A 26610-nucleotide genomic window follows, 5' to 3' on the forward strand; every position below is an offset into this window, starting at 1 on the left:
TAATCAGAGAAACCACTCCAGTCGCTCCTTGCTGATCATTATAAAAAGTACTCTATAGATAGTTGGCGCATAGCTAGGCCACTTGTGGAAGTGGAAACCACATTTAAAATCGACAACACGATATGCAAGAGTTAAGAAAGCCAAAGGGAAGCTCGAGTCTCCTTTAATTCCCGAATGCTTTGCGAGAAGCCTCTTATCTCCAGCCATGAGGCATGTGATAAATTGCTGCAGTTCCACTGAAGCTTTTGTTCTGCGGGAGGTCAATAACTCATCTATGATCACTGAGTGTGACCATCCTGATGCACTCTGATCAAGAGAGTAAGACTCTCTCTGTGATCAACTACAAATCTGTCATCGCGATGCCGAGTGGCACAACCTTAAACAAATCTCCTACAGCTTGACGCCTCTCATGCGGTTCCATTGCCGATACTGTGCCTCGGTGAGGCAAGTTCTATAGGGGAGTTGCTCCACACATAAATCATTTTGTAATTATGCATTGTATGCAAGGCCCTGGCATGTTGACAAATTAAGCAATCTGGAGAGGAAACAGTATGCAGGGGGCTTAAATGAACCACTAACAGATAACGTGGACCACAACATGCTCCATGTTCCCACCAAAAGCCTGGGGATTATAAATAACACTTTGGGTCGTGAGGATTCACTGACAACATCGAGTTCACACTTTGGGATAACACAACTATTTAGTATTTAGATTTGCACTTTCGGATGAGCAAGAATTGAGGTGAATGTGGCGGTGACAGATAACACAACTGATTGGCTTACCCCGACATCCTTGCCCTAACTCTAACCAATCTCAATTCTCATGCCTAAACCTAAACAACCAAACTAATAAAGGCAAGCACCCACCAATTAAAGCCTCCTGGGCAGCATTCGTAGGGATTTACTTGTTTGTACAGACAGAAAATGACAGGAATTCTTAAAGGTAGCCGGCCCACTTCAAGTGTTGGAGAATGCTATTCCACCACCTGACAATCACTCCTGTTGGACTATACTGAACTCTGAGCAGGACTGACTGGGAGAAGGTTAAAGTCCTCTACTAGGAGACCTCCCTGAGCTTGCTTTCACCATTTTGATAACATGACTATACTCATACTCATTTGCTGACAACTGTAATACTTGTTTGCAAGCCGGTAATCGGAACAGTTGAGGTTAGATTATTTCAGTGCATGACTTATTTGTTTAAACTCAGCACTAAACAGGAATGTTTTTAAAAAAAAACGTATCAATTATAAAAATGCGATCTGATTGTGTCTTTTTTTTCTGCTGCTTTAACAGACTCAAATTACCTCTGTTTGTATCCTTATTATACAATGCCTCTTCCTGTGTTTTCCCCAAGCCTGACTGATAAAACCCACTGTGCATCTGGACGGACTTCAAACGTGTCAAAAAGCATGTGTGATGCTTTCTGGAAAAAAATATTCAATTCACAAAAGCAGCAAGTCTTTTAATTTCATATATACATCATTACGTCTAGTTTAAATCAAACCCTGCATGTTTCATCTGGATGTCAAAGACACTTTGCTCTGGCAGGGCCTGAAAGACACTGGAAGCCATCAAAAGAAACCAGTCTCACTGTAATCAAGAATTCTAGCTGAAGTGCTGACATTAAAGACAATAATTACCCAGGAAACATCTTTGTCTTCAAATTCTCAGAAATGGGCTTTTGAAAATTCATTTTAATGCACAGCTTGTCCGTGTTTATGACGTGAATCAATGATATAATGAAACAAACTAAACTGAATTGATCACGTGAAGAAATCATCATTGGTTGCAGGTCAGACGGTGGTAAGATTGATTTAATATTCACCGTCTAAGCTTCGTAGAGCATCACATCGAGGATACATTTACTTCTTCATGGCATTTTCATGGCTCAAACACACTGAGGAGAGATGCAAGCATTTAAAAAGAGAGCCCACGTTAGGGAAAGAGTAATAGAATCAGGGGGAAATGAGAGAAAGTACACAGAGAGAGCCGAGTCGCCACTGTGCGGCTTATTAGGATTGACTCCCTCACACTGCAGACACTTTAATAACTGTTCTTTATGTTATAATAACACAGGGCTGCCCTGCCATGGACGGTTTCAATTTCTCCGCCAGTGTCCATCATGTGCGAGGCAGACTAAGGGCCTTGTGGGGCCTAATCGCAGACAGAGTCAGATTGCCCTCAGCGTGGCTTCGTTGGCTGTTAATGAGGCCATTTTCCTGGAGCGAGCACCACTCAGGGGGAACTAATCTCTGAGTGGTGTGAAGTGCAGGGTGCAGAGGGGGCAGAGGAAGGCACTGAGCATGAAAATAGCTGCAAGACCACTTGTTTAAGCTTCTTTATTTGCCGTCTTATAGGGGGATCTGAAGAAGGCAGATAACGCAGAATCTTGAACGCTGCGCTCCAGCTGCCTGAAGCCACAGGCTGGTGTCGTCAGTAATTTATCTGAGTGTGATGTATATAAAACTGGAAGGAGTTCAATGATACGTTAAAAAACAGGCGTACACTCATTATATATTGTTGCTAAAATGAGTCTCAATATTATGTTTTAAGTATTACAATCTTGTAGGAACTTAAAATTAAATTCATGAGGCCCTTCATTTCAAAATCACATTTTGTCACTATTTGTCCTATTGATTGGTTGCCTGATGATAAAAAGGGGTTGTTTTTTTTCTATCTAACACAAGCCTATCAGAAGGCAGATGTCAAAAGAAGTGAAGAGAGGAGGGGGAAGAAAGGAAGGAAACAGGACAGGTTTAGCAAGCTGCACATCAGTTGGAACTCCTCTGTTGACCTCACGATGGAAAACAAATAACAACCTTCATGTCCAGAAATAGTTTAGTTTCTGTCTGTGTTTTGCATTGTATGTTAAAGATGATCTGTGGACTTTAGGACTTTTTGTCATAATCGCTTTCATTCACTCGTCTTCCCTGCTTTCGGTGGCATACCGCTGCACATGTCCGCATGTTGCTGTGTCCTCCAGAGTGTGCACACGATAAACAAAAACAGATTGCACCAGGTAGAAAAAAAACAACAACAAAAAAAAACAGCTCCATGGTTCTATTAGAGGTTCAGAACTCCACAAGCAACCATTAACTTAAATGACCTGAAATCAATGCAGAGCTGTAAGCCATCAATGTGCGGTTGACAGCTGGCCCAGCGTCAGCCACGCAGAGAGTGAAGCTGCACAGCGGGAGATGAGTCCGGCTCACTGCATCCTTTCTCTTGTGTCAGCAACCAAAGGTGCTCAGTGTAATCTGCGGCTCAGTATTATTTCATTCCCTTAGAAAGAAGAACTAATCGTTGTTGTGGTACTAGTGCAACCTGTGCTGTGACGACTGGAAGACTGTCCTGCAGGATATTGAAGTTTGGGCCCCATCCCAAACCCGCAGTAAACATTCTCCTCTTTAATAAACATAACCAATATATTTTATCTAAGGTTAGTGTTCAACAGGAATTCTGGTATTTTTTGACCTGGGCCATACATGTGCATGTTGTGGTCTCTAGTATATTTCATGCTTACAAAAGTTTTGGAATCGGTCCAGTGTATCGTCTCAGCTTTTGGCCACAACGTGACTGCATTGTAATCTTTCGGGGCAACTCTAGGGGCAAATCAAAGTTGTGTTCACTGACAGGCTGATGCTGTTTCCAACAACAGTAGGGAAATGATTTCTACGGAGATAGATGTTTTTGTTAAATAAGATCCTTGTTTTAACTAGAAACAACAATCGCTCAAGGAAAAGTCTCACTCCAAGATCTCGCGGGAGGGTCGTTGCCTAATTTAGATTGTCGAAGCCAGTTAGGTAATCAGCCATGACTTTGGAAATGAATCCTTTCTGGCATTTCCTCCAGGTAAACTCCAAACTTCTCTTTGCGACTCTGACTCATGTTTCCACAATCGTCTTCCTGCAACTCACCTCCCACACGATTGATGGTAGGGTTTCGGCTGACTAAATCATCGTACCTTTGCCATATATACAATCTCTTCTGAATCATACTCAAGTTGCCATGTGCAAAAATTAAACAAGTTGGCACTGGAACACAATTCAAGGATTAGCAGCATCATTCAAGGCTATGTGACTGCACTAATCTGATAACTGGGAACAGTCAGGTTATGATAATAATCTTATTTGACATGTTTACATGCACTGCAGTAATGCGAGAATGCAAAAAAAACATGAGGGTTTATGTGATTCAGTCAATTATTTGTATTTCTTTCCAAGTACATGTTGTGAAACTGCTTTTTTTTTTTTTTTTTTTAAACATCCCGTCAGCATGATGTCACTTAGCATAGCGTCTTCCTCTGTCAGGGCTATCCTTATGTTGGATGTGAAGGTTTGTAAAACATGCACTCTCCTTCTTGATATACAATAAGAATATGAGCAGAAAACACATGTATTTTGCACAGTTTTAACAGCAACATCTGTTTTTTAGACATGTCAAGATGTAAAAAGATCGAAAGAAACCGGATTACCGGTACATAAGCATAGAATATAATGGAAAATTTGGTTTATAACTAGGTGTGTTTATCGGATTTTTCATAATCTGATAACGGCTTTTATCCAACAAAGCATATTGCAGTTTGCTGTTTACATGGCCACTTGAATATTCTGGTAACTCCATAAATGAGATTATACTGTCTTGCGATAGATGGTCAGATAACAGACACAACGCTTGTGTGAATATGGCAGCTGCTCTGATCGAACATCCAAGAACAAGTCCGATTCATGGAGGCCCCTACTGCGGACTGGACTTGGCTGTGACCCATCGAGGTCACAGACACGTTGCGTCACAGGGTGTCCTGTGGTGTCTGTTGCCAGGGCATTGGCAGCCAACCCTTTGAGTCCCGTTGGGTGAGAGATGGGGCCTCCATGGATCGTATTTGCTCTGGCACACCCCGCTGATGCTCGATTGAACCGGGTTTTCATGTACTAATGCATTTCCTCGCCCTCTGACTGTAACCTGTACCTTCACAACTACATGCCCATCCCTGACTTTGACCTACGCCTAGTTCTAACCTTGACCCTGAAACCAAACAGCCCTTTGAAAAATAGACGAGCAGGCAAAATGTTCCATACTCATACAAAAATGACCTTATTCTCAAGGTCTAATTCTCAAGAGGTCCCCACAAACACTAGGAACACTCAGAAACATCCACCTCCTGTGCACCCTGACACTTTAAATAATCTCAAACATTAAAAGCTTATTTTGCTCTGCGCCCTGTCAATAGACATATCGGCGAATGGGTCTAATTTATTGGATTTACTAATGCTCCAAAATAATTTGACTGTCTTCTGATGATTAATAGGAGCTTTTAAGCATCTAGATTTCCTTTATTAAATTTACACCAAATTCATCTCCAGCAGCCTGAGCCCAATGTGGCTTTGTCAAATAATGTATTGACTGCAATATATAACGCCATACACAAGTCTGAATATTAAAGACCAATTACTTGCAAAAATGACAGAGTGTAAATTGGTGAGTGGGAGGGAGCGTTAGAAAGAGTTCCTGGAATGAGAATATGAGTTTTATGTCCACACTCTCACAGATAACAGCTTCCCTGCAGATGAACTCACAACAAGGTGTCAGTTCCTCACTGCTACACAAAACACAAACTGAAATGATCTCGTTCCACTCCAGAAATGTTGCAGGTGATGAAGTGTGTCAGCGTTATGAAGGAAAAATAAGTAATTTAAGCTTGGTAATTTGATGTTGTCTTTGATTTTGGAACTGTGTTGAGGCTGCTGACTTAGAGTCACGGCTGAGTTTGCCAATGTTGAATATTCTCGTCAGTGTCAACAGAAATCTGACAAAAGGATTTATGATTTCCCACAGACTTTCTTTTTTTGTGAGACAAGCAGTTGAAATTGTGGAACAGAGCTGAAACATCTAACGCTTTACGCTAATGCTTTCAGGGGGTTTAACAAATCAGAAAAGCTAAGTAAGGAGGGTAGTGCCAGCTTAGTAAGTTACCATGCTAACATTTGCTAATTAGCACTATAAAAAGCACAGCTGGGACGAGCTTTCAGCAGACTTCAAAGGGACTCAATCTTAGGTTATCGGTCAAAGTTATTAGAATTCGACCATCAAGGGACAGGAATGTTTGTCCAGTGTTTCGCGCTAAATCCATCAAGTAGTTTGTCGAGCCACTCCACTCGAGACTGCAAATGCGAACGTTGTGATGGCGCCAGAGGAACAGCATTGAGATCACCAATGTAATCCAATGGCATCCTCTGGAAACCATGAATATCTGTAAGCCGATTCTGACTTATTTCACAGGATTGGAAGACACTTTGACTTGCTGGTGGCACCAGAGGAAAAGTCAGGAGATCACCAGAGTTGGTTTCTTAGTCATTCTCTTGTGATCGTGAATGTTTAAAAATGGAATGGCGGTCCTACTTCGAATTATTACTGAGATATCTCAGTCTGGAAAAGTGTCTGACTGAGAATTGACTGGCAGACTGACATTGTCCTTGAGCTGCGGCAAAAAATAATAATGACATCACATTCATTCATACTTTTTTTCTGCAGTTTGATCTGACTGCATCAGAATTAATGTCTTCATTGACGTATGAATTATCTGAAACACCTCCAGCAACATACACTGATAAGTAATATATCTGCTTATGCATGCAGTTAGCCAATCTTCCCTGCCATAACTTTTACATGCATACATAATGCTGCGACCCCAACATTAGCATCGTGACCTCTTACCCTCAGAGGGCACCGTGGAGTCTCATTACAGCCACAGGATTCACTGTTACCGCGGGAAAGTCGAGAAAAAAGGAGGGGAAAACAAGACTTGAGGACAGAGAAAAGAAGGGAAGCAGTGGCAGCTGAAGCGATAAAGAAGTGGGCACAGTATGACTGTGCTTGTTCCAGGCAGCTTCCAGGACTCAATTTGTGCAAACTCAAAGAATAGGAAGCCGGGTATCCGTAAATTGAAAGGTTTGCAGTCGACTGTGCCAGGAAAAATATTCAGAAAAGTTACATTAGGGGTAAAGAAAAGGAGAGACAGCAGCTACAGTCTGCATGGAGGAAAAAAAGAGGATATTTGCAATGATACATGGTGATGTACTGGTGACAAAGACCTTGGCAGGACAGGATATGTCTTTCTTTGACGGATGACAGTTTGGACAGTTAACAACTGGCCACTTGCTTCCACTGACCTGCTTCTCAGGTGTATTTTGGGAAATCTCATTTCCTGCCGCTTCCGAAAGGTTACCATCTACATTTAGGAAATGTGATTTTGATGAGGCTTTTATTAGTGATAGCGGAGGGAGACCAAAGGGAAGATAGAGGTTGAGAGGTGAGAGGAAAAGCTGAAAGGCTAAGGACTTGATGCCTTATCTCACAGAAAGGTTGAAGGGAGAGTGAAAGGCAGATAAAGACATGAATTAAGCTGATGCTACTGGCTGCACTTCATATTTTTGTGCGCGATGTACATGCGAGGCTCGGCACTCACAAAGCCCGCAGGTTGCTCTAATGTTAAAATAATGTTAAAAATTAGTTCATGTGCAGATTGCTTGTGTATCTCCAGTCACAGACACTAGACGCTGCGGCAGTTCCTGTACATTTATACCACTAACTGCTACGCAACTAAAAACACAGCAAACATTAACAGCCCAATCAGGTCTTTAAGCAAGACTCTAATTCATTTAATTAAATTTGGAAATAAACCTTCTGGTGTTGTTCCTCAAACTAATTAAAAAAAAAAAAAAACAATACTATATTTCTAATGTGTTGTGCCACATTTGTTTTCAGATTTGTTTTTGTACCATTTAGTAATCAGGGAATTTTAAAGAAGAGCTGAAGCGTGAGAATGAGAACGTTAGCTTAGCTAGCTGTAATCTGACAATCTTAAATTACTGCACAAACTAAATAAATAGAACAATATGAATGTTAAATTCATGATATTTAAAAGTTGTTAAGTTGTAATATTTTTAGATTTGAGGTATTTTTTAATTTAAATTTTTATTCACAGTTAGTGGAGAGATATCCACCACAAATAAGGAGTGATTTTGGACACTGTGATTTTGGCAGAGCTGCACTTCCCGTCTCCACATTCACCAAATATATTTTTACCACAGCTATGCGCTATAAACAGACATGTGTTGTACTTTCAGTTTACCTTCCAGTGAAGTGTTCCTTGATGGCACTTGTAAATCAGACGACACACTGCAGCCTCCCTCAGACCCTTCGCGTGTTTTTTTCGAAGGATCTCCCACCTATTTTCACGTGTGCGCTCACACATCGCCCGGCCCGTAATCACGCTGACATTTACCCACACCCACACACGTTCTGAGATCATTGTTTTGCCCTGTAGATGAGTGAAGGACAGTGTGCACCGGAGTGAACTCGCGGTTGATGAGAAAATCTGCTCTGGTGGTGGAGGCTTGTCCCAAATGAGCCAGTGCACGAGCAGGTGTGAATGAGTCAATTAAGAGTTTTAATGAGGGGGAGGCTGAGATGAAGGAAGGCGAGCAGAAGATGGAGGGGGGGGATGCCGATGGAGGGGAGGCGGGAGTGGATCTGCGTACCTAAAGTGAAGGCAGGATTCTGATCTGAGGAGGCTCTCATGTGGATCGGATCTCTGCCAAGCTCTGTCTCTCTGTAGTCTGTAGTGTCTGTCTGTCTGCGTCTCACCACTTTGTGTTCGGCCTGTCTGTGGAGTCTGCATTACGCCTCTGTTGAAGAGAGGATGAAGATACAGACAGACTTCTTTTTGGCGGAGAAAACTCTGCTGCAGCACGAAGCGTCTAATGCTCTTTTCATCGTTATCTGAGAAGAGGCACGACTGATGTTGCTTCTTATACAGACACAACTTCTGCAGGGCGAGGAGCTGCCTCTCTGACAACTTCATCAGCAAAGTGTCAGCTCTCTAGGAACTAACAGCTTGCTTGTTGACTGTGTTCCATATCCCTGATGCAAGCTAACCTACCTGCACCACAGTGTCTTTATTGACACCACCACTAGAGGCTGCTGTTGCAAAAAACTGTGGATACACTGCTTTACAACAGTGTACACACAGGCGCCCCCTCAGCAAAAGTTCACCCTGCTGTCATCTGGCAAGCGACACTGAAGTTTTCACTGCCGTAACACCAGACTACACAGCAGCGTCTTTCCTCAGGCTGTGAGACTGTGTGTGTGTGTGTGTGTGTGTGTGTGTGTGTGTGTAGCGTAAAAGTGCTGGCTTACATTTTGTTGAGGAACTTCTGTTAGAGATTGAAGACTGAACCATGATATCAGACAGTTCTTATCCCTGAGTCACCAAATACCAACGTTTTGTCAATCTCAGGCATCTCATGCAGAGGCACAAGGTACAATTTAGCATCCCTGTGAGACAATTGCGGGCTTCCAACAAACTCCACCGTGAACCTGTCTGCAACAATATCAGACACTCAGAGCCAAGGGCATCACTTTGTGCTGAAAAGCGATGGCGACACAAGAGCTTAGAGACAAAGCACGGTCTTCGTCATATGTGATTTTCTGCAGAGTAGAGGAGGGATCGCCAGAGTAGATAATTACAGTCGGAGGAACACTTGCATAACAGCGTATCAGACTTCAGACTCGATGATAAAAAATACACGATCCACAGTGTTGACTGCAAAGGAGACACTATGGATACCTTTTTAATGATATACAAAGACTTTGACTAATTCTAAACATTAGTTTTAAATATAGGTGTCAGAGAAGAAAAGAGTTTGAACAGACCTTTTTTTAAAGTACATTTTGCTTTTAAAAAGTGGTGAGTGCAAGACTTTCCATTTCAAAAAAATGGTAGGCACATGTCACCCAGCATGGCCTCTCTCACCCCAGTGTAAATAACACCTACGCTCAGAGCAAGGTGATGTGGTTGGATAGATGTTGGAGACTTGGGTTCATGCTGTACTGAACTTGTACTTGAAATGTGTTTATTTTAAGTTAAATGATCACCTTCTCCTAACCCATATGTAACCAGTTGGAGTTGAATCATTTATTTAACTGAATCCACATGACCAACTTGTCACAAGGGTACAAAGTTGCATTAATTTTATCATGTAACAACATCACAAAACAGGAGGGTGAATTGAGGAATGAAGCTGCTCTGTAGTCTGGTGGTACAGCAGTAGGTACTTCTGTATCTTTTGCTGGATGGCAGCAGGGTGAAGAGACTGAGGCTGGGATGCGATTTGTCTTCTAGTATCCTTTGATCTCTGCAGACGTCTCACTTGATTGATGTCACTGATGTACCAGTGATGTAATCAACATCATGCGAGAATCTTATTATCTTTTTATTTTAAACTTGGCTTATTTACCACAGTCACTATTTTTCTTTTTCATGTTCTTATCCTCTGTCTTTCTTTGTTCTTTTTTTTCTTGCTTGCTTTAAAATGAATAAATTAAAGTCAAAATATTATCAACACAGCATGACTACTACTACACAGGGGACACCACCAGCTTTATTTTTTTATTTTTAAGATTTGTCTGCAGGCTATTATGCTACAGGTTTAATCAAGTGTAGCCAAAAGAAGTGGGTCTTTCAATTCTCTCAAAATTGCATGTTGTGGTGTCCAAGTTCATCTGTCTGCGTCCGTTTTGGACAGAAAAACAGCTGCAGAAAAAAAACAGTGACCCAGTTCTGGAGAACTCGGTGTATTCTTTATATTCCGTCCTCTCCCATTTTTTTTTTTCTCTGCAGATCTCCCTCGTTTTTGTCTGTTCCATTTTCATCTGTGACCAGCTTCTTTTCTCTTGCTCATTGAGTGGGCCCTGTCCCCAGGCCAGTATGGATAATTAGATTTGGGAATGCAGAGAATAAGTCAATGCGCATCCCAAGACGCACGCGCACACACGCACACACACGCACACACATGCAACACGCACGGTACATTCTGGATTATGCAAATCAGTGGCTCATGCTTCCTTTGAAATGTACAGAATAAGGATGGAGGAGGGTTTTCTGCAGAGATAAACACCGGGTTCAGATGGAGGACGCCGGGAACTTGTGGAACTTCAGACGAAAATTGCATCTTCCTAAAAATGTGCTGCGCTTAAATATAGGTCACCGAAATGAGTTCATTTTCTTCTATCACACTTTAAAGAAATTGTGGTTCAACAGTGCGTTATAAGCATTAGCGGTATGAAAAAATGCCAACAGTTACGCAAATATGCTTGTTTAAAAAGCATTTTTTGCCAGGGAGAACATTCTGACACATTCTGACACATTTAAGAGGCTGATGAAATGCCTGAGGAGGCTGTCGCAGGTGGCGTGGAGAAAGATGTGCTTTCCAGAGAGCTTTTTAGTTGCAGAAGAGCCACTTCATTCTTGTTCATCCATCAAGCAATTTTTTTTTTTTTTTTTTTTTTAAGTTCAATCAGGAAAGACTTTATTAAGAGTTGGGCTGCACGGTTAATTTGAAACTGAAATACAGCCAAGTGCAATATCCGAGTCACAGAGATGCCTCGGCCTACAAATCCTACTCTCCAGACACAGGGAAACATGCGCGTTTGGTAAAGACCCCTGCAAAAAAATCACATCACAGAACTTACACCTTCTTTTACAATGAAAATGAAATGCAATTAGGAATCCTGCCAGACAGTTCCAGTCTGACCATTCAGCCTTAAATGAGAGTGAACAAATATTTTGTTAGTTTGTGAAGTTTTTGTTTTTTTGGTGATTAAACCCCATCATGTTGCTTTTTGAACGGGTAGATAAGCTGTGAGCGTTCTAGGACACCCCCCTTGATGGAGTCTCGACAACCAAATCACCAGCATCACAATCCTTTGCTTAGGTGTTGGTTAGGTTTAGGCACAAAAACCACTTGGTTAGGTTTAGGAAAACCTCATGTTTTGGCTTAAAATACCTGCTTTTGTTACCACAAACACAACTGGAATTTGCCCTGAGGTCTCCTTATGAATATCCAGTGGTTTCTCATCTACAAATGCTGAAATGCAGACAGGGATTGCTATCAGAGAAGTGGCAACTTAAGACACATACACATTTGTATGTTTCTGTGGTTTGCAGGGAAGGCTCCATGCTAAAATGTCATCCTGCCACCTGGGCTGGTCTTGGTGGTAAAAGGATAAAGAGAGCGGCTGAACGTCTGGCTGCGGTGATGAGTAGACTTCTGATGAGCTCAAACCTGGCCACTGGATGTGATGAGCTGGAGGTGAATGGGGTGGAGGAGGGTCGCTGTCTGTCACCAAAATGACAGCTGACAGCGGCAGGGTGGAGAACAGATTTAAAGTTGACAGCAGTGACATGACTGGCTCAGTAGCTGTCACCATTTTAGCATAGCACTTTTAGGAGTTTTCTCTGTGAAACCTGTGTGACGTGGTTGAAAGTTGGCGAGATAACCTTGAGTTGGGATTGTTTTGTCGAAACTGATTTCACAAACCAAACTCATCCTGTTAGATGTTTTTTTTGTGTGTCATTTTCAAAGTTTTAAAAACAGTCTATGAGAAACAGTCTACGAGTGCAATATTTGGAATTGCAGTCATTGTGAGTAAATGTCAATTATAATTAGCGTACAAAAAGCGCAAAAAAACTGAATCTTCTCGTCTGCATGCCATGGATCACAAGATTCAACAACAGACATTACTTCTCACTGACAATGCTGTACTGAGTTCTCTCCCCAGACAGCTTAACAACCATTGACACCTGGGCTCACCTAGCCTTAGAAAAAAAACACATGAAGGCCAATTTGACAAATGACCCACAAGTGGCTCTAACGACCCTGAAACTCGGAGCGCACACGTGTCCTTACTGACTCTGTGAGGACACTCCCAGTTTAAAAGCCTACCAACTCCTCTCCTGTTAGTTAGAACTAAAGAAGCCGCTTGGATGAGAGGTGAAACATCTTCAAGGAACTGGAAAAAATCCAGTTGCCTATGATACAGTACTTAGATTTGCCATGACCTGGATGACTGAGAACCTTCATCAACAAGATTCAACAATGAACATATCTGTAAAAGCCACGCCACATCTTTCTGTAGGCCTCCAAAACTGCTATGTGCTCATTCTCTTCTTCTCTGTTGTTGGACTTCTGGCTCTGTGTGAAGAGACTCATGAATGACTATCCCTTCAGGACTTGCCCCTGTTTTTCTAGACACTAAATGTTGTTTATCATACCGTAAACTTCGGGGATAATGTGGGGTCCAAGCTTAAAAGTCAATTATACATTGGATGAAAATTGACGCAATTAAAGCCGAATTACCATTGGGAATGTACGAGCAGGAAATGTATTTCTGGTGGGACGGTTGGTAAAGCATATGATTATCCATGTGTTACTTTGTTTTCACGAGTAAACAATCAAGATGATTACATTGAGACAGTTATTAATTGTAATACAGTACATGAAGTGTTATTCTTTCTATGCTATAAAATGCTGTTAAAATGACCATCTATGCCATTTAATCGCTCATCGCAGCAACACCGTTTAAACATAAATTGCCATTCGGTCATTTTTGAATTGATAATGCTATGTATTGCCTTCCCCTACAACACTGTCCTTTCTCGGGGATATGAAAAATGCATATTTCTGCAAAGCCATGTGCTGATGCTGTACAATGAAATGGATCCACGGATCCTGCAGGCAATGAAACGTCCAAGGAGACCAAAGGAGGCAACCACAGACCTGGAAATAGCAGAGCCTATTGTTGCCATGAAATGACCCATATCAGAATAATAGCGGTTTAAGTATGCATGAATTCCAAAGAATACTGGTAGAGAGAAACAATGAATTAGCACCGCATGTAATTATTATTCATATGTTTGACAAATAGGAGAGGAAGCTGCTGAAATGCAGCCAGCCGAGTGAGAGAAAGAGAAAGAGCGAGGGCGAGAGAAAAAGAGAGAGAGGGAGGGTTATTAATCTGCGTGTCAGCACCTCTCTTCCTACACCTCCGGGGTGGAAATACAGGGTTATCTAAGCTCTAGTTTCTCAGCCTAAAACAACTTTACCTGTCTACACTGAAGGATGAAGGAATAAAAAGACAGAAATAGAGAGGAAACAAAAGCAAGAGAAGAGAACAAGAGGACAACATGTAATCTGTCAATCACAGTCAACTCTCTGTTTTTTTGGGCTGAACCAGAATCCCACTGATTCTCAGAATAAGCGTTTGTTTGAAACGCTGTTCTGTGATCAAAATGGGAAGGATGCATCTCAACAAGACGCCCAGATACTCTTCTGTGGCCTGGAGGTCTTGTAAATGGAGGACCGCAATTTGAGTCCTCGGCCTCAGGGGTTTGTTGAGGCACGCTCTTCATTTCCTGAACACCTCCAGGAAAAAAAAAATTACGCTTTAGCTGAGCCGGCCCACTCACCAGGATGAAACGTAGGCAACCTGATGTTCTACTTTATCCTTACCATACTGACATTACCCCTCAAAAAGTGTTATATTCCGTTCACGTAACATGTATGTTACTTGTTTTTCATGTCCAAGCCTAAGTTCAAGACTTGGTTTCATTTGTACCTTTTGTCGGCCTTTGCGCTTCTCCCAGCAACTGTCGACCCTGTAGTGTGCAAAAGGTGTACTATGTAACAATCAAACCACTGGATATGTGTGACAAGGGACCACTGCTTGCCAACATTTGTAAATGCAACATCAGTGGATATTTCTGAGGTGACATCTTCCAGCCATGTTTGCGGTGACAAAATTTGGTGTTTTTTAATATCTCAGGACACCCCCAGCTGTGTTGATGGTGTTTTAAGCCAACCCGTGATGTTTCTCTGAGCCTCACTAGGTGGTTTTAGTGACTAAAACTTAAAAGGGCATAAGCAGAGTGGAGTTACATTTAAAAATGTAACCCAAGGAAAAGAAAAAGTTGCAACAAAGGGCAAAAGGTTAAGTTTATATCTTGCTGGGGTTTTTGCAAAAACATATTTTTAAAAACACTTTCAGGTGTAGACTGAGTTGACGAGGCCCACAAGTGTTTTACAAAAGCTTTTCAGGCATCAGAATATATTTAATTATGGTATAATGTGCAGCTTCCAGTGCATATATCGCAGCCAGTGTTTTGGGAAAGAAGCACAGCACTTCTTCCAACTGTCCCTGGAATAATAAAGATGAAAAAACAGGATGTTTATAACTTACAACAGAGTTTTGAATGTCAAGGGCAGAACATCCTGCAACTGGTTCCGTTCTGGCAGCGGGAGAGAGCGAAAGATTCTTGGCAAAATGTGATGCTCAGTGTATGTTGTGCTCCCCGGTAGCTGATAATAGCCCGGTCCCTGTCATCTATTAGGCAATCCTATTAACCGAAACTCAAACATCATGCTTCATCATTAGGCCATTACAACTCCGATGTAATCTTGGCTTATGAATTAAATTACCTGTGTCCTACATGACTTTAATAGACTCTGAGCGGGGGTTTATGCCGGCAGTGGGGCTAACGTTGATAGGAAATGAGTCATTCCTGGGGGATTGCAAATGAAACAGCCTCAACGTTTAAAGTCGCAAAGCAAGGCATGGCAGGGCATTTCATCCTTTAATGAGAGGAAGGAACGATCTGATGACTAAGCAGCGGAGTGCAGACTTGATCGTAAGGTGTTGCTATATTTTTTTGCGAAAAAAATAAACCCTAATTACCTTATTACTGGAGGTCGTTCAGGACATTGCATTGACGTAGATCAGTATAAACATAATAAGTCTGGGAAGGTCACCTTAGCTTTACATGCACATACATTTAAGTTACACTTTTTTTACTCCACATTTCTATCTAGAAAAATCCCACCGAGAGTTATTTGCATCTCACACGAAAAGGTTAAAAAAAAAAAAAAAAAATCCCTCAACAAACTGCCTTCTCCAGCTGACATTACCGAGGGTTCAAGTAGAGGGCATGACAACTTACCCAGACAAAACAACACATCAAACTATCAAAAGAGCTGCGGCAGCACTGAAGACACACCGCCGCCAAACGTCGAGGAGATATAAACAGCCTAAAGGCAGCGGTTGATGAGCCTTTTTACCCAGGTTAAACGAGGCCTGGTACACAACATTTGTTTTTCACCTGCCGCTCTTGTTTGGAAAACCTGCAGACATCTGTCTTGGCAAGAAAAAACAGATGTCTATCGGCTTTATAAGATGTAAAAAATTCTGTAAAGCCTCTGGAGTTGCTGTTTTGATAGTCTGGAAGAGTTTGATCATTCTCCAAAAAGCACTGATACCGCCGGTACAGAATATTCTAAGCGCGAGGCACATGAGAAGACAAACTTTAAGGGAGTACATGATTTAACGACATTCTGTATGCATAATCTTACAAGATTATGGTAAGCAGAAGTGTTCGCTGAGATTTGGGATGAATCAGCCACCTCTACAGGATTGCAATTGTATAATACTTCATACTCAGTGATTTAAAAGTGAACTGCACTTGCTGTACATGCCAACACTTTCTCACTCCCAGTACATTAAATAAAGTAGCTAGGTCAGTGGCCTAAGGCCTCAGACGATGATTCTCTACCAACCCATCTAATGTCAATGTTAAACATTGGTTAGCTTTATACCTTAAACTTCTTGGTTATCTTTACAGCTTAAATGCCTTGGTTAGGGTTTAGGCACATAAACTGCTTGGTTAGGTTTAGGCACAACACTACTTCAATCATGCGTACAATAGCTGGACTCTATTATGATCAAGTAATATTTGGGGAGGTGGTGATGCTAAGAGTAGAATAGGAAACCCCCTGATGGAGTCTATACACCAGTGGTGGTGATAGAGGACAAAGGATCTTGGAGATCTGACGATGGGGGAGTTGATTCTGGTGAGTAGAACGTCTCCGCTGGATGAAGAGCTGGAGGAGGATGGGGTGGAGGAGGGTCGCATGAATGCCTGAAATGACAGCTGACATCAGAGAGGACAGAGGTTTTAGGTTTGACAGCAGAGACATGACTGGCAGAATCTGGTTAATTAAATGGAGAGAGAGCACATGAAGAAATGCCCATGTCAGGTGAACGGAGGCAGCTGGGAGAGGTGAGCGAAAGGTTTAGGCCCAAAAACTACCCGGTTGGGTTTCGGCACAACACAACCTGATTAGGTTTAAGTTTAGGAAAACATACATATGGAATCTTATGATTCTGCACAGATACGTATAAACATCATACCTATGCAGCAAAACACTGTTCATAGTTACCCTAGGGTGTAGAGGCTAGCAGATAACAATATTTTGTTTTGAAAGGTTAAAAAAATAGAAATAAAAATAAAAATGAAAGTGTATTGTAGAAAACAATATTTCATGAGGTAGAGAGGTTGAGGTCAAGACTGAAACAAAGTGCACTGGAGATGGACGTCTGTTTTTTATGTCATTTATGGCCTTCTGGTGAAAAATGAATACATGAAACAAATGCCATCTGGTCCATTTAGCTTCTAACCTTTTTAAATAGACTCTCTTCTCTCTATCTCAATATTCATATTCTGTCGTAAGGTAATACTGAAGATTGATGAAACAAAAATCTTTCTATTTTGCGTTGTATGGTCGAGTAATCTTCGTTTACTAATGACTGAGAGTCCACCTCAGCGTTTGGCTTGGTTGGTCTGTCCGGCTGATACCAAGGCCACCAGTTTTTGCTAAAATGCCTCTGACAAAACCTGGAATACCTCAATTGCCTTCACAAGGTGAGAATCATAACTGTTTATTTGGCACTGAAATTGTCTCACAGTGACGGCCTGACAACAATTCAGTTGTTTGTCAGCTCAGCGGGGAGCAGTGGTTTGTTGGAGACTCTTTGTCACAGACCTGTAAGGACTATCATTAAAACAGGCATCTGCACACACCAGCGCACACACACTCATGCAGGGTCCCTTTGTTGTGTGTATGTGCTATGAGTGCAGTGATTCGTTTATAGAGGTCATGCCACATGTGGTTTGATCGCTGAGTTGTGACAATTCCCAGTAAATAACTCCACTGTCCCTCTCTCTGTTTTATGTCTGTGCATAGAGATTAGGCTCAAATGACAGAGTGTCTGTCCCACTGGTAAGCTCAGACGCGTGAAAACACATGGCTAGTGTTAAGTAGGGCCACATCGGAAGAAAGGCACCCATCCATTGCGCCCATCACTTCAGGCCTGATCGACGATGATCTGCAAATGGGTATGTTTACAGTTTCTACATTAACCCAAACAACTGACTCAACCACTGCGGTAAACTGCCTCAGTAAAACCAAATGTCCTTTATATTTACAGTACGACCAGCATGAGTACCAAACATAATGCTTGCATGCCCGGATCACAGGTTCATTGAAAATAAAAAAAAGGAGGCCGTGCACACTCACCAAGGTGTTTTCATTTATCCTTGCTGATGAGATGTCTTCTTTGGTTGAAGCTGTGGAGAGCTTCGCTGTCAATTTGCGGTTGTGACTTAATTCTATACTTGCAGAATAAAGGTGTAAGCAGTTCTGCACTGGCAGATGTAAACAGATCTAAAAGGAGCGCCTGCCTACACCCACAATCCTGAGAAGAGAGTGAAATAGCTAAAATAAATGATCCTAACATTTGGGGGTTTACCAAGCTGGGACTTAACTTCTTCAAAGCTGCATTCAAACATCTATGTGCAAGTCATTTCTCATTGATTTGTGCATTTTTCAGCCTGTCAGGAAAGTGATAATCTGCCATTTAAGATCGTTTGGGTTGTTATGGGAGACTTATTCTGCTGGAAAGCCTTTGGGAAGTCAGGTGATAAAGTATGACAATGGACAAAGCCTGTTTTCACAGCAAGTCATGCTGAATGAAGGGATCTTTTATAGGACTTCCTTGCACACGACTGGAGTTAGTCTCCCATCTGTGATTAGATGTTTTAAGATTTTTACTTTTAAACTAAGTGAATGTATTGGTTTACAGATATTTAAAATAGCATTCATTAGTTACTACAACTTGGTTAGGTTTAGGAAAAGATCTGGTTTGGATTTCCAGTTTGGTAATACGTCAACTCAGGACAATGAGAACACATATCAAGCAAACAAGACTGCCTGATCCACAATGTATGGCACCAACCCCCAGCGAAACACCAGGGTTAGAGTCCCATCAGCATGAAGTGTTTCGTTCAATGGCACTTCAGCATCTAGACAGTAGCCAATTGAGCTGCCAACCCTGTGATTCATGGATGACCCAGTCTACCTGCTAAGCCACTGAGACCTAATCCACCTTTGACCTTCGATCATGCACAATTGTAAACTCCTCTAAAATGTTCACAGTGTATCATGCTTGAGCTTCAATTAAACAGATTGTTTGGCCCAAATCTTGCTGGGAGAAGACGAACAAAAGAAAATATATAAAAGCTGTGCGTACCAGGGCAAGAAAAAAGCTACAGAAACATCTCAGAAGAACCGCCATGCAGTCCACAGACGCACAGACGACAGTGCAGGATCATTACAGTTATAGAGTTTGCTGTGAAATATGCGAGCTGCAAGTTTGCTAATTAAAAACTTACAGCTGAAGGAAAACAAAACCTGGGAAATGATGGTCCAACTAACTCTCAAAATAGCGTTGCTATCTCATTTATTCAATTTAAAGTTTTAATTGCCTCAGTAACATCCACACGGTGACTTTCGCTTAATAGTTCCCATTTATAATATTCGGTCAGTTCAGCAGATTCTGCATGGGCATCAATAAGGGAACATCTCGGACACTGGGCCATTACAGGACAAATTGTCAGGAAAGATATATATTGTCTTTTGGATAAGCCATTTATTAATCTATGGTTTTCTAACCAAGTGTCCCCCTTACAATAAATGGCAATGCTACGATGTGGCCTTGTGGGGGGATGTGGCTCGAGCCGGGGCGCGAGTTGCTGCTCGAGTGATGCATGCGCATATCAGAGACGAGGGTGTACGGTGAGAGAGGCAGATTTTTCCACCTAAGTGCCTTCAGAGGTGCAAAAGGGGATGTGAAGGCCCTTGGCATAGGCTGGCGCGTCTAACGGACTGGAAACAAGGCTTTATATTCAGCAATTTATGATCTCAACGCAGGGAAAGGAGTGTAAAGGGGGAGGAGAGGGGAGGGAGTACCGGCAGAGACCTTGGGAGGTGAAATGAAGGACGTCTTCCAAGACAAACTCTCATCAGCAGATGTCGATGGGAGACGCCAAGCTAACAGGAACAAATGGGATTGCTTCGATCTGGAGTTGACATGTTGTTTTAGAACAGCTTCATACATTTTGCATTCTTTCTTTCTTTCTTTCTTTCTTTCTTTCTTTCTTTCTTTCTTTCTTTCTTTCTTTCTTTCTTTCTTTCTCTCTCTCTGACGGCCATCTCATATGTGCAATTGCAAGAGAGCCCCGCAGCATGTCTCACTGGCAAGTAACCAGACAGATGGAAAATACATTGGGGCTATGAAAGCAATACCTTTGCGCTTTTTTGGGGGCAATCTCATAACAAGACACAAAACACCTTTTCCTGTGGTCTAAGTGAAATTTCCAATGCGTCTCAATATTGAGCAGAAACCACAATTTCTCCATTCCTAACAGCAGCAGCAGCAACAGTGTTTTAGTATCTGCCTCTTTACTGGTTCTAAATAGGTGAAAAGGAATAATTGAACCATCTTTGCTGAGACAAGACAGGAATAGATAGCGACAGGCACACACACACACACACACACACACACACACACACACACACACACACACAAACTGAGCAGCAGCCAGCGATAAAAATATTTAGTGGTAGTATGACAAAATGCATTTGGCTAATTTCTCTTTCCTCCGCTCTCTCTGTGTTTCGTCTGCTGTCTCCCAGGTTTGCTGTTGGCAGAGTCTCCCTATCTCTCCAGGATGATTATGTTGGCAGGTACTGTGGTTATGAGACCAGGTGATTAATCCCCCAGGGAGGGGAAACGACATTAACCTGCCTCTCAGCATTTGCCACCACATCACCTTAGGAAAAACACACCAGTGCAACAGCCCACTGAATATCAGCCCATAAAGGTTGATTCACAAGCACTGTGGCATTTTCCACAGAATCCTTAAACTAATTAAAACAGTAGACCTTTAATTTAACTGAGCTGCCAGTGGTGATAAGACTTGCATGAGTGAGTGACAACTCCCATACTCCTCAAAACTTTGGGTCGTGCAGTTTATTTAGAATTAATTCAATAAAAATCCTTAGATAACTCTGTTTTCTTCAACCTCTGCCTCGCTCACGACATGATTTGCAGATGCAATTGCTTAGAAATAGGCGGTGCGTCTTTTTGATCAGTGGATCGTTTGAACTGGAGGAAACCCTCTGACTATGAATGATCTCTGCTACCAGGGTGAAGAACAGTGCTATTCCCCTCATGGGAACGTCTTATATCATGGCCTTATCTGGTGCTGGAGCCCAGCTAGAGACGGAAAAGGATTGTTAGGAAACATGGTTCAGATCTCCTAGCAGTAATGGGAGATCACTGACCTGTAAAAGACTGCCAGGGATAGAAAAGGAACACCAGCACAATCTGTGTAGGTAGATATAAGGTAACCCCCGCAGTAAGTATGCCTTCCAGCACCTGCAGCACTTTAGATAGGAGTGGCCTTCGCAGTGATATATTCACTGTTAATTCACTTCCAGGAATCCAAGGTCCACTGTCCGCTGTGTGCTAGCCTGCCGCTATTGCGTGTTAAAGATATTACCCTCAGGCATTTAAGGAGTGCTGGTCATCTGGAGAGCCGATACGTAATTAAAGTAGCTTAATGCACTTAAGGTGGGGTAGCCTTGTTCGGCTCCGTCCACTGGGTAGGACACAGTTCTGGATACTTCTCATTGAAAAGCTGAGGGTACCGGCATGTGCGCTGCTCTTATTCAGAGGTGGGGCACTTTACCAGGCATTTGTTGTCCCAACCCCCGTGAGTCCCCATCCTTCAAGCCTTCTCATGTATCTAGCCTTTGAGATACTTGAGGTACTAACTGTATTTTGCTTACTTCAGTTAGGTTCAGCAAGCCATAAGGGCTCATTCCTTCACCCTCAATTGTTTTTTTTAACAAGTGGTCGTAATAAAAAAGCATTTTGGGTAGGTTTAGGCACAAAACCTACTTGGTTAGGTGTAGGGAAACATTATTCATTCTTGGTTTCCCACTGGAAGAGAACCCCAGTCTCCTGGTTGAAAGTCTAGCATGAGACCCTCCACTCAACCCTAACCCCGTTTGGAGTTTGTTGCTCTCTCCACTAGATCAGGTTTAGTTGTTTGTCTGATCGTTCTATATCACATTGGACTAAGTGTAAAGCCTGGTGCATCTCTTACAGATGATGAAGGGTACCTACTTGCTTGTATGTGAAACACCAAGGAACGTGACAAAATAAACCTCGAGCAAGATCTTTATGCAAAAAAATAGCAATTTTCCTACAGCTTTTAATTTTCATTCTGTCATTTCAGTTCATCTCTGTCTGTCTTCTACCTGTCTGCCTGTCCCACCCAGCCTTCTGCCATTGGAATCCATCTGTCTTCCTCTCCGTTTGGTGCAGATGGAGCAACATGACAAGGGCAGGGGAGCCAATCCATTCCCACCTTGTCATCTGCAGGCATTTCGATCTGCCACACTGCTCTTCCATCTCGATTAGGGGGTGGCCTGCTGGCGGGAGACGAGTCAGTGTATGTGTCATGTGCATATATGTGTGTGTGTGTCCGCGAGTGTGTGCTGGGGAGCGGGGAGGGGGGAGGGCGGCCTGCATGGTCTAAGGCTGATCTAGCCTGTACCGCAATGTCCCTTCTTCTTCCTCCTCCTCCTCCCTGTCATCCACCTGTCAAAGCCAAAGCCACTGTCATGGTGAGGATCTGAAGAACATCGGCACTTTACCTCGACAATGACAATTACTGTCCCCTGGAGATGGGAAGTGTCAGGTTACAACAGCCAATCTCAGATGTGGCATTTCTGATAATTGATGAAATGGCACGATTTTCTTTTGATTTTTTTTTTTTTTTCATATAGATTGTTTTTTTAGAGATAGATTTTTTTTTTTTACAGACTGGAGGAATGGATGCAGCATGTGCACACACACACACACACACACGAGACCCATGTGTCAATATTGTCCACCTCAAAAATAATGGATATAATGCAGTATGTGGATTTGATCGATAGTGCTCTGGTTGTCTATATGGCAGCTCTTCACTTGCACGTGTACATGCATGGACTTTTTCAACGTGTGAGGTACATTGAGCACTCTGCTGCATTTTTAACCCCTCCACGCCCTCCTTTTCCCTCCAGTTTGTTCTTACTCGTGTGCAGTTATGAGGCTAAATCTAACGTGTGATGTCAACCGATGCTTCTATTGTCTATTGTATGGTAATTTGATTTTGCAGGCGTATCTGGTGGTAAAAGGCCTGTCAATTGTTTACATGTCCCTTTATTTGCTTTGCCTGGATATTGTCTTCCACTTAAATGACATCAACTCATCTTTAGCTTCTACCAGAAAAATGCGGCTCTCCATTACTCTCTGTCTTTCCCTGAAATCAGTGAAAATTACACCTGCATTTACTCACATTGCCTTTTGAAATGTAAGACATTGCATTGCGGTTTGTTTCGTGTGCATAACATCTTTCTAAATGTCCTAATTTTCCAGTGATGGCATCATTTGCTTCCTCTGTTTGAATTTTTTTTCATTTACAAGAAGATAACAAAAGAAGATAAAAACATCTGTGCGGCTGTGTACCCTAAAAGTGAAATGTTAAGGATTCAGCTGAATATTTGGAATATTATATTACATTTTATTCTTTTTTTTTTTTTTTTTTTTTTTTAATTATCTTTTAAAGCATTGCTCCTATTCATTTTATTCTATACATTCAATGTGTTGGACATCCAACTTGGCTAATAATTGTGTTCTGCAATTTGATTGTGTCACAATCAAATTATTTTACATTATGGCAAACTCTGTGTTTTCATACTGTATTAAGTCATATATGATGGTCTATATGAATCTGAATTGATGCCTTACTATATTATGTCCTCTGACAAGTTATACTGTAAATTCAACCTTTACATTGATCGGTTTGTCAGACCCTTTCAACAAATCAAACATTTAATGCTCATCACAGTGTACAAAAGGTCAAATTGGGTTTAATTAGGAAAATATATCAACCATTTCTGTGATAAACATATTGCGTATACTCTAACTCTGGTGTACACACCAGCCTTGATACACATGCCCGTAGAGTGAACATACGCACATTAGCATGTTACAGTCACTGTAATAAAGACTCTACATCACATCGCACGCACCTTCACCTTTAACTGTGTTTCATGAAGCCTCAGTTCACCCATAGCCTGGAGGATAAATGTTTATTTACAGCAATGAGCCTGTTTTATATAGCTGATGTTTGCTTAATTCATTGTGTTGAATCCCTGTTGGAGCAGGGAGAGTATTACAGGGGCCCCCGCACACACACACACACACACACACACACACACACACACACACACACACACACACACACACACACACACACACACACACACACTACCTGGCCTTGGCATTGTTTGTTTGACTAAATGTGTTTGCTCTTCACTTCAGATGGACACAAAGCCTGCCGGTCCATCCAGGATACATCACCCCGTAGTTTACTGGCTTACGGGTGTCCTTCAGGATGCAGCGGGTTAGAATCTGGCAGATTTGACAGGCCGCTGTGTTCTTATATGACTTTAGCATGTTTGTATGCTGCAGCAGGTCTAGAGTTACTATAGTGACACCAGTAGTTGCTTTGATCAGAAAGTATTTTTAAAGTATCAAAAAAAAGAAAAGAAAAGTCTGTGGCCGTCGGGTCACCCTGGATGTATTTACTCTCTCGCCGACAGTTGACAAAGTAAGTAAACTGTCCAATCTGCTGCACACAGGATGGCTGTGCACTATCCTCCTGCAGAGTTGCTTCTGGCAGTGTACCTACACAGGCCAAGGGATGATATAACAGCCTCATGACACTAGGGGGGGAAATGACCCTTGTCTGAAGTGCTTGCTTAAAGAGAGGAGGTGAGTCCAAAGCCACACACTGTTGATTGTGTGAAGCAGTGGCTCTCAGGAGAGGAGGGGGGGGGGGGGGGGGGGAGAAAAGAAAAGGCATGCTGCATTTCAAACCAGCCATTTAACAAAAGTAGCGACTGATTTAAATGTGGGATACAAGAGGAATACAATTAATTAGCTGCAGGGATTGTAAACTAGCAGTCCTCAGGCTCCCGAGGCCCACGTCTGGAATAATAATTATCATTTATAATGAAACCAAGATCTGGGGGTTCAGTTTTAAGGCAAGTTTTCTAATAAAGTCTTTTTTCTCATTCAGGTCCTCCTCTGCAGGGACACTGTGACTAGAATTCACATCTGAAGACAAGTAAGTTGACAGAGTTTAGTGGTGACGGGCGGCGTGTTGTGGCCACGTTCAGCCGCCACCGTCCCCATCATTCACTCCACACGCCGGTCATGTGATGGTGGTGAAACGAAAGAGGCTGGGCGTGGCTTCCCTGGTTGGCTGGAGTTCCTGCGTCTCTCACACCTGCAGCCTATCTGAGTCAGCGGCAGCTTTAACACTCCTGTCGCCTCTCCACTGGCTGCCAGACTGTTTCCACTTGTCGCCTTGATGTTTATGGCTAAACAACTCGTGCTGCTACTAGTGACTTTTTGCTCTTGTGGCTCTCTGTTGAATCTCATGACTAATTGTTGGACTCTCCTCATCGTTCCCAGAGCCGGTACGACCTCCCAGCTCCACCCTCCTCCTCTGTGGATTCACCCGACTCTCGCTCACCTGTGTCTCCACCTCAGCCTCTATCTTCCGGTGCCGTGAGCTCCAGCTACACCACCTGCTGTGCCTCTCGCCTGAGCCTGAGCCACCATCTACAACCTGAGCAAACAAATAAACTACTCTAAACCCTTCGCCTGCCTCAGTGTCCACTTTCGAGTTCACAATACCACCCTACAAATTGTAACAGGATTAAGTATTTTTAATAGGAAGTTGGAGCTTCTGAGAAAATGGGTGCATTTCTCACTTCTTTTTTTATGTCTTCCATAATACCACCTGATATTCTTTTTGAAATGATGGTAAAATAGACAACAAGTTCTCACCCCCAACCTGTGGCATGTTATGACTTGCTACCAACATTGTCAAGTGCTTGTGGTTTGGTCAGGTTTACTCACAGAAAAAATCCCCACCTGATTAGGTTTGGGCAGGAAAAACTACTTCAGTTTAGGAAAAGATGACAGTTTGGGTTAAAATAGCGCTGAGTTTGCAACGGTTATTAGGTAAAGTGACATAACTCTTGTCCCATTACGCAAGCGATTCAACTTAAGTACAGCACCTTTTATGTAATGACGTAAATTAAAGTCAAATCACTTGTGATTCTTTGTCACAAACAGGATGTGAACCCCTATCTTTGAAGATAAAGTCTGGTATGACCCTTCCAGTTGCCATGAACACCCCCTGACTTGGACTTTTCTCTCTTTACATGATGCCACTAGTCATTGGCTCAACCCGTTTCATCTTTGGGTTGGTTTTGAACACTTGCCAGTTAGTTGCTTCCACCACATGTACATGTACATATTTCTTCTGGCCAGTAAGAGTCCAAATAATGTAGATTAAAAAAGATGAATAACCTGAGATTTGTGGTTGTGCAACACTTGGACAGTGTGACAGGATTTACAACTTAAAAACTATGGAGCTCAACTGTAAATTAGAACCCAAATGAC

General features: G+C 42.3%; 1 long non-coding RNA gene across 6 annotated transcripts in view; it reads left to right on the plus strand.

Moving 5' to 3' along the window:
- Nucleotides 1-26293, plus strand: part of LOC119026270 — a 112311-nt gene extending 86018 nt beyond the window's left edge. For 3 of the 6 annotated variants that reach the window (XR_005077093.1, XR_005077089.1, XR_005077092.1), the window contains 7 exons: nucleotides 17919-18070; nucleotides 20709-20759; nucleotides 22362-22534; nucleotides 24454-24535; nucleotides 24774-24906; nucleotides 25214-25261; nucleotides 25612-26293. This is a non-coding gene — a long non-coding RNA (uncharacterized LOC119026270). Of the gene's footprint in view, nucleotides 1-17918; nucleotides 18071-20708; nucleotides 20760-22318; nucleotides 22535-24453; nucleotides 24536-24773; nucleotides 24907-25213; nucleotides 25262-25611 lie in introns of all 6 variants that reach the window. The other 3 variants (XR_005077091.1, XR_005077094.1, XR_005077090.1) reach the window with 3 other exon arrangements.
- The last annotated feature ends 317 nt before the right edge of the window (nucleotides 26294-26610 follow it).

The sequence above is a fragment of the Acanthopagrus latus genome, chromosome 9 (assembly GCF_904848185.1).
Source record: "Acanthopagrus latus isolate v.2019 chromosome 9, fAcaLat1.1, whole genome shotgun sequence".
NCBI classification, from domain to species: Eukaryota; Metazoa; Chordata; class Actinopteri; order Spariformes; family Sparidae; genus Acanthopagrus; species Acanthopagrus latus.